General features: G+C 47.4%; 1 protein-coding gene across 4 annotated transcripts in view; it reads right to left on the reverse strand.

Moving 5' to 3' along the window:
* Positions 1–3,815, reverse strand: part of HYCC1 (hyccin PI4KA lipid kinase complex subunit 1) — a 227,104-nt gene extending 223,289 nt beyond the window's left edge. For all 4 annotated transcript variants that reach the window (XR_014225350.1, XM_082259372.1, XM_082259374.1 and 1 more), the window contains exon 1: positions 3,601–3,815. The gene's annotated coding sequence lies outside the window, so the exon portion shown is untranslated. The remainder of the gene's footprint in view (positions 1–3,600) is intronic.
* Between the last annotated feature and the right edge of the window lie 5,510 nt (positions 3,816–9,325).

The raw sequence follows: 9,325 nt of genomic DNA on the forward strand, positions 1-9,325 counted from the left end.
GGCATATGTACTGCATTTTGCAACCTGCTTTTGGCGCGTCGTTAACTTTTAATTGACAGCTGCACCAGATCGCATGAACAAGTGAAAAAGTGTGATGTGGTGCGGGAAATGCACAGGAATCGCTACGTTTTCTGCACCGCATTAGTGTGCACCTCAAAGCGAAAAGATTTTGTAACAAAAAAAAAAAAAAAAGATAATTTAGAAAAGTAAACATGACTCACTAAGTCCCGGTTCACACTACCGCGACTTGTCAGGCGACTGGTCAGCCTGACAAGTCGCGGTCCATTCTGTGCTACAGGAACCGTTCTAATAGGAGCGTCTCAAGTCGCTCCGACTTAGAAAATAGTTCCTGTACTACTTAGGGGCGACATTGGAGCGACTTGCATTGACTTCCATTAAGTCCGTGCAAGTTGCGCCAAAGTCGCGGTGCACGCGACTTCACAGGTCGTCACCGAAGTCGGATCGCCATAGTGTGAACCGACACTAAGGCTTCTTTCACACGGCTGCTCAGTTTATTTCCTCCGTTCAGTTATTTTTTTTTTTTTTTTTTTACAGACACGGATGACATTTGTGTCATCCGGTCCGTAAGTCCACATATCATCCCATCCGTTTGCGGGTGATATACGGACATAATGTATGTCTATGAGATTGCGGACGTCAGCGGATGACACCGCTGACATCCGATTTTGCGTCCTTTCCGTTTTTTAAACGGAAGAAAAATAGGGTTCTGTTCCGTTCCAAAAAACGAACCAGAACTGAAAGGACGCAAATCGGATGTCAGCGGATGGTCATCCGCTGACATCCGCAATCCCATTGACATGCATTATGTCCGTATATCAACCGCAAACGGATGGGGTGATATATGGACATACGGAACGCCCGTGTGAAAGGGGCCTTAGTATTTAAATCTACTTCAAATGTGGTAGTAAACTCTGTTACACCACTTATACCTACAGGTAAGTCTATAATAGGGCTTAGCTGTAGCTACTGTGAATATCCCCTAAACTTGCACTATTTAAGAAATATTTTGAGTGCATAAGGCCGGTGACATCACCAGTGAAGGTCCACCATACGGGGCACGGACCTTCAAAGCCCATGCCTTAAATGATGGCTCCCAAGCGCATGTGTGGGAGTGAAGTCATTGTGACTCTGGCCACTCATGTAGCTGGGGGCTGCAAATCCAGAAAGAAGACCAGTGGAAGATGGAAGTCCTCTCAGCGGTGACAGCATGGCGCTGGAGCACTTCGTTCCAAGGGAAGTTTTTTTATCATGTGCCAATATACGATGCATACTAGCACATTATGACACTGCCTTGCAGGGATGCAGGGATCCCCCACCCAACTAGCAGCAGTTTACTACCACTATAAAGTGGATCTAAACCCAAGTACAGAAATTGACAGTATTGCACCTTACATTTCCATAGATGTGGTAGCTGCATTCATTTTTCTTTATTCAAACTATTTAACGTTTAATTTAACCTGGTACCCTGCCACTAACACGCTCCCTGTCCCAGGGTGAGAAATGTACGGAGCAATATTGTCACTCCAGGAGGAGTCTGTCAGGACTACATACCATGTCCCTATAAAAGGTGGTGTTTTGTAGTCTACGGAGAGAGCAAAGAACAATGCTAGAGGATACCCTCTTGTAAGCTCATAAACCGACAGAGCACAGGATGTCTGGCTGGATAACGAGCTAGGTTTTATTTGAACAGAAATAAAACACTTAGTGCCGGTTCACATTGCGATGCGGGAACCCTGCGAATCCACTGCGGGTTCCCTCATCGCGACCGACTCTCAGGCAGTTCACACTGCCATAGGCGAACTGCTGGGAGTGTCAATACAAAGTTAATAACACCCCCAGATTAGTTTGCATATTGCAGTGTGAACTGTCAATTCAGACAGGAATGGGATAGCATAGGTGTGAACAGCCATGCGATCCAATTCTGGTGCGGACCAAAAAAAAGGGTCCTGCACGACTTTGTTCCGAATGTAATGCGAATTCCGCCATACAATCTGTATAGCTAAATTCAAATCGCATGGGATTTTCAGAGCAGTGTGGTGCAAATCTCATGCAAGGTCTTACATCGCTATAATGTGAACCCGCACTAAATGTGATATTTTGGCATTTTGTCGATAATGGTGCCTAAAATATAAGTGATTTCACCTCGATTTCACTGTGCTTATGGTGTGTTATTCATAGGTCACATAACTCAAAAACTGCACCAAAAACGTAACTCGGTGCATTGATGCGTTTAATGCATTTCAACGGAGAGGTGCGTTTTTTTTTTTTTTTTAACTGACCAAAAATGCAGCAAGTAGGATTTTTAACGCCACAATGGAAGCCCAATGGACCAGTATAAAGATATACATGGAATTTAAAAGGATACATTTTTCTTGAGCTTAAGGTTCCAAAAAAATGGCGCGCAAATTCATATTCATTTAAATTAATGACCTGAATTAAACAAGTCAAATATAAAACACATTCTATATAATAAAAAATAATAATATAACATATCTCATTTATATTAAAAGCTGTCATTTTCAGTACCAACATTTCTATTTGGCGCACCTCTAATTCACGCCTGTGCTTTTCATGGTTTTTTTTTTGGGCAGTTTTTGTAGGAAGACACTGATTGAGTTTTAGGTTTAACAACTACAAAAAAGCAAAAAACACACAACACCAAACCACGCAGATGTGCATTCCATTTTTCATGCATATGCTTTCTTTGAGATCCATGGACCCAAAAAAAAAAAAAAAAAAAACCACCTTCTAATATTTAAAAAAAAAAAAAAAAAAAGTCCCTGTACCTCGTCCAAAAACCTCAGTGCATAGATGTGAATGAGACTCATAGGACAATATGTGAGATTGATTGTCGCAGATTCCTGCACTTCTGAAAAGCAGCTAAAAATCGCACAGGTGTGTATCCAGTCTGAACAATGGGGAGCCAATAGGAGAAATGTACTGAGAGTCCATAGACTGACTCATGTATACTGAGTGTCCATAGACTGACTCGTGTATACCAATGGCTGTGTTGTGATGGGTGTAATCCCTGTGTATTGCTGTGCATTGTGTAGGGTGATGGGATACATTGTTACAATGTCCTGCACGATTCTCCTTTATTTTTATTTTGAAATGATACAAAATGCCATTTGCTTGCCATCCATTCCCTGTAACACACAATACACCCCATCCTGCCTTCTAGATGGGAACAAAAGAAGAGAGGAATGCAGATCTTAGTGGATGTGGATGGGGCAGCATTGGTCATAGAGGTGAATGAGCCCCACATCCACATAATGGTGATCAGTGACGGCTCAGCCTGTGTTCTCTCCCATCCATCCATCCCTCCCCATCACACACAATAGATCCGGCTGCAGACACATGGAGGATGTTGCAGCATTCCACTACATCCCCGAATTGTAGTAGAAAGGAGCGGACAGACACCGTGTCCCCGGATCACCCCGGACTGACAGGCAGCACAGGGTGTCACTTCCCCCCTCCCCTCCTCCATCTGGGTGGGGGGGGGGGGGGGGGACACTGTCGGATTCCGTGCCCTGGGTGTGATCGGTGTACACGGGAAGAACGGGCACACAAAGTACTCACACAGCGCTCGGAGAAGAGTGGCGGAGCTCCCTCGCCGTCCGGGCCGGTTCCGATTTGTAGAAGAAAGTTTGCCAGCATTGGAATAGGAAGTGTCCCTCCCTCCTCACTGTCCGCCCAGAAAGTCCCGGCAATCCCGGGGAGGAGGAGGAGGAGAAGACCGATCAGAGGCGATCACCCCGAACTGCCGTACACACCGAACTGGCGGAGGATCCGCTCCCCGCTCTGTCTGCGAGCTGTCACTCACCCCGCGTCACGTGACTCCGAGCCCTCTCCAAACCATGAGTTCCGAGCGGAGGGTTTAGCAATCCGGTGACGTCAGGAGGACACGCCCCTAGTCTGGGGAGAATCGCGGACTGCCAGCTTTGTAGTGACAGTAGGGAGGGGGGGAATCTATAAACAAAGTATAAGGAGTGATGGGGGTGGGTCTGTACACAAAGTATAAGGAGTGATGGTCGGGGGGGGGAGGGTCTGTACACCAAGTATAAGGAGTGATGGGGGGGGGTCTGTACACAAAGTATAAGAAGTGATGGTGGGTGGGGGGGTCTGTACACAAAGTATAAGGAGTGATGGAGGGGGATCTGTATACCAAGTATAAGGAGTGATGGAGGGGAGGCCTGTACAATAAGTATACACTAAGTATAAGGAGTGATGGTGGGGGGGGTCTGTGCACCAAGTATAAGGAGTGATGGGGGGGGGGTCTGTACACAAAGTATAAGGAGTGGGGGAGGGGGTCTGTACACCAAGTATAAGGAGTGATGGTGGGGGGGGGGTCTGTGTACCAAGTATAAGGAGTGATGGTGGGGGGGGGGTCTGTACACAAAGTATAAGGAGTGGGGGAGGGGGTCTGTACACCAAGTATAAGGAGTGATGGTCGGGGGGGAGGGTCTGTACACCAAGTATAAGGAGTGATGGGGGGGGGGTCTGTACACAAAGTATAAGGAGTGATGGAGGGGGGTCTGTACACCAAGTATAAGGAGTGTTGGAGGGGGGGGGGTCTGTACACCAAGTATAAGAAGTGATGGAGGGGGGGGTCTGTACACTAAGTATAAGGAGTGATGGAGGGGGGTCTCTACACCAAGTATAAGGAGTGATGGTGGGGGGGTCTGTACACAAAGTATAAGGATTGGGGGAGGGGGGGTCTGTATACCAAGAATAAGGGGTGATGGAGGGGAGACTGTACACCATTTATAAGGAGTGATGGGGGGGGGCCTGTACACCAAGTGTAAGGAGTGATGGAGGGGGGGGGGCTGTACACCAAGTGTAAGGAGTGATGGAGGGGGTCTGTACACCAAGTATAAGGAGTGATGGAGGGGGGGGCCTGTACACCAAGTTTAAGGAGTGATGGTGGGGGGGGTCTGTACACCAAGTATAAGGAGTGATGGAGGGGGGGCTCTGTATACCAAGAATAAGGAGTGGTGGAGGGGGGGGGTTTGTACAACATTTATAAGGAGTGATGGAGGGGGGCCTGTACACCAAGTGTAAGGATTGATGGAGGGGGGTCTATACACCAAATAGGAGTGATGGGGGGGGGGTCTGTACACCAAGCATAAGGAATGATGAAGGGGAGCCTGTATACCAAGTATACCGAGTGATAGAGAGGTGTCTATATACCAAGTATATGGAGTGATGGAGGGGAGGTTCTAAGTATATGGAGTGATGGAGGGGGAGTTCTAAGTATATGGAGTGATGGAGGGGGGGGGGTACTAAGTATATGGAGTGATGGAGGGGGGTACTAAGTATATGGAGTGATGGAGGGGGGTACTAAGTATATGGAGTGATGGAGGGGGGTACTAAGTATATGGAGTGATGGATGGGGGGTACTAAGTATATGGAGTGATGGAGGGGGGTACTAAGTATGTGGAGTTATGGAGGGGGGTACTAAGTATATGGGTTCAAAGTATGTGGAGTGATGGATGGGGGGTACTAAGTATATGGAGTGATGGAGGGGGGTACTAAGTATGTGGAGTTATGGAGGGGGGTACTAAGTATATGGAGTGGTGGAGGGGGGTACTAAGTATATGGAGTGATTTAGGGGGGTACTAAGTATATGGAGTGATGGAGGGGGGGGGGGGGTACTAAGTATATGGAGTGATGGAGGGGGGGGTACTAAGTATGTGGAGTGATGGAGGGGGGTACTAAGTATATGGAGTGATGGAGGGGGGTACTAAGTATATGAAGTGATGGAGGGGGGGTACTAAGTATATGGAGTGATGGAGGGGGGTACTAAGTATATGGAGTGATGGAGGGGGGTACTAAGTATATGGAGTGATGGATGGGGGGTACTAAGTATATGGAGTGATGGAGGGGGGTACTAAGTATGTGGAGTTATGGAGGGGGGTACTAAGTATATGGGTTCAAAGTATGTGGAGTGATGGATGGGGGGTACTAAGTATATGGAGTGATGGAGGGGGGTACTAAGTATGTGGAGTTATGGAGGGGGGTACTAAGTATATGGAGTGGTGGAGGGGGGTACTAAGTATATGGAGTGATTTAGGGGGGTACTAAGTATATGGAGTGATGGAGGGGGGGGGTACTAAGTATATGGAGTGATGGAGGGGGGGTACTAAGTATGTGGAGTGATGGAGGGGGGTACTAAGTATATGGAGTGATGGAGGGGGGTACTAAGTATATGAAGTGATGGAGGGGGGGTACTAAGTATATGGAGTGATGGAGGGGGGGTACTAAGTATATGGAGTGGTGGAGGGGGGTACTAAGTATATGGAGTGATGGAGGGGGGTACTAAGTATATGGAGTGATGGAGGGGGGTATTAAGTATATGGAGTGATGGAGGGGGGTACTAAGTATATGGAGTGATGGAGGGGGGGTACTAAGTATATGGAGTGATGGAGGGGGGTACTAAGTATATGGAGTGATGGAGGGGGGTATTAAGTATATGGAGTGATGGAGGGGGGTACTAAGTATATGAAGTGATGGAGGGGGGTATTAAGTATATGGAGTGATGGAGGGGGGTACTAAGTATATGGAGTGATGGAGGGGGGTACTAAGTATATGGAGTGATGGAGGGGGGTATTAAGTATATGGAGTGATGGAGGGGGGTACTAAGTATATGAAGTGATGGAGGGGGGGTACTAAGTATATGGAGTGATGGAGGGGGGTATTAAGTATATGGAGTGATGGAGGGGGGTACTAAGTATATGAAGTGATGGAGGGGGGGTACTAAGTATATGGAGTGATGGAGGGGGGGGGTACTAAGTATATGGAGTGATGGAGGGGGGTACTAAGTATATGGAGTGATGGAGGTGGGGGGGGGGGGTCTGTGTCCTAAGTAGACAGAATGTACTGCTAAGAGGATGAAGCATTTCTAGTATCCTTGCAGTTGTGTAGTTTGCTCTTTATCCGTTACCCATCATCCCTCTATATTTGCAGTATGAGTAGTGCCTGACAGGTCCGTTGCCGTGTGCTATGTATTTGTCAGCTATCCTTGATTTAGGATAGTAGTCCAAGGCCATGGAGATATTTCCATGGCAATGTCAGGTGTTTTTAAGAGGCCATCAGCTGCGGATAAGGGAATAACAGTTAGGGGGGTGCAGGGCGATACTAAAAGGTTCTGTTTTCCAAATCCTACAGAATTGTGTTTAATGATGTATTAATGATTAGAGAGCTGAACCAATTTGTGTCTTTTATATCTGCCCGGAGTTCAGCTTTAATTAGAACATGGGAGTCTAATCCCAGGTAACAGGTGCAGTGTTACTCAGTGGCGGCCCACCCATAGAGGGCGCAGGGGCGCCGCCCCCCCCCAAACAGAAGCAGAAAAAAAAAAAGATTAAATAAATAAAAAAAAAAAAAAAAAGGCAAGTTCTCGCCCACTAGGGGCGCCGGACTTAGTGCTGGGTATGGGGGGGTGGGGTTTTTGACCCCACCCTCGCCCGGCCAGAGGCGCCGATTGGCGCTCTTCTGGGGGTCATCGGGGCGCAGAGCAATGCTCCCCGACACACCCCACTTTAACGATGTCCGGGCTGTGATTGGTCCAGAGTCCAGTCTGGACCAATCACAGGAGGACATCGGACCTGGTGACGTGACGCCTGGGGGCGGTGCACCGCCCCGGCGTCACGTTCACCTTCAGTTCCCGTCCGCCGGTGCCGGAGAAGAGAGGAGACAGGAGAGCCGCCGCGCGTGAGGAAGAAGAAGATGACTGTCCAGTTCGTGTCACCACCGCACCGCGTTCCGCCGCCACCCCGGGCTGACTCAGAGCAGCACGCCGTCAGTGACTAGTGAGGTAAGTGTCTGCTTTGAAGGGGGCACGCACGCTGATCTCTGCATTGGGGACATCACATGTACACTGGTCACTGCATTGGAAGCACGCACGCTGATCTCTGCATTGGGGACATGTACACTGGTCACTGCATTGGAGGCACGCACGCTGATCTCTGCATTGGGGACATGTATGCTGGTCACTGCATTGGGGACATGTACGCTGGCCACCGCATTGAAAGCACGCACGCTGATCTCTGCATTGGGGACATGTACACTGGTCACTGCATTGGGGATATGTACGCTGGTCACTGCACTGGAAGCACGCACGCTGATCTCTGCATTGGGGACATGTACACTGGTCACTGCATTGGGGATATGTACGCTGGTCACTGCACTGGAAGCACGCACGCTGATCTCTGCATTGGGGACATAAAGTAATAAATTATCATCAGATATGTTGATTTCGCTATAGTGAGCACAGTAATGGTGTTAGTTTTATACCAAGGGATGGAGGAATTTCCATTTTAGGAGATTTGCTTACCTACACAAACCCAACTACTTCAAGTACTAAAATATATTTGTAGTAAAACATGTTTTGGAAATTTTAAACGCATTTCATATTTATAAATGGCTGTGAAATCTGCCCTGTTTGGTGATTCTCGATAAGAAGCTAAATGTAAAGTTTTCTAGTGATCCATGGGCCAGTAATTAAGAGATAATGTGCAAGGACCACAGATACAGTATGGGTTAGGGTCTGCACAAGCCACTTCGAATAGCCAACGACTACTTGCCATCCCGCCACAGCACTTTACTGCAGCGGGGCTGGGGCTACTGGCACAATGACGTACTGGTATGGGTTTCCCCCTGTGCCTGGGTTTGAGGCACATGCGTGTCACTGCTACCCCCCCCCCCCCTCTCTACTCTGTTATTTGACACAGTGGTAGTTAATCAACAGATCCCGGCCAATTGTTTAATGGCTGGACCTGCCGATCGGCTGCGTCAAATAATCTGTTAGTAAGCAACGCAGAACTCTATACAGAGGGAGCAATCAGTTTGTTTCTTTTCCCTGCCAAGCAGGGTAAAGAAATAAACCAATCTGCAGTACAAAGCAGCGCACATTAAACACATTAAGACTTGCTAGGCACACAAATAACCCCTTGATTGCCCCTAGATGGTAACCCCTTCCCAGCCAGTGTAATTAGTACAGTGACAGTGTATATTTTTTTAGCACTGATCACTGTATTAGTGTAACTGGTGATGTCAGTGCCCACAAAGTGTCAGGGGGTATCAGTTTGCCCACTGCACATCAAACTCCCACTATAAGTTGCTAAACGCCACAATTGCAATTATATAAAAAATAAATAAAAATTCCAGTATATATCCTATGGTTTGAAGACAATATAACTTTTACCTGAACCAATTAATATCCACTTATTGGGATTTTTTTTTTTTTTTTTTTTACCAAAATATGTAGCAGAATACAGTTTGACCAAAATTTTTGAAGAAATGT

Source organism: Pelophylax lessonae (assembly GCF_965119305.1).
Source record: "Pelophylax lessonae genome assembly, chromosome: 5".
Taxonomy (NCBI): Eukaryota; Metazoa; Chordata; class Amphibia; order Anura; family Ranidae; genus Pelophylax; species Pelophylax lessonae.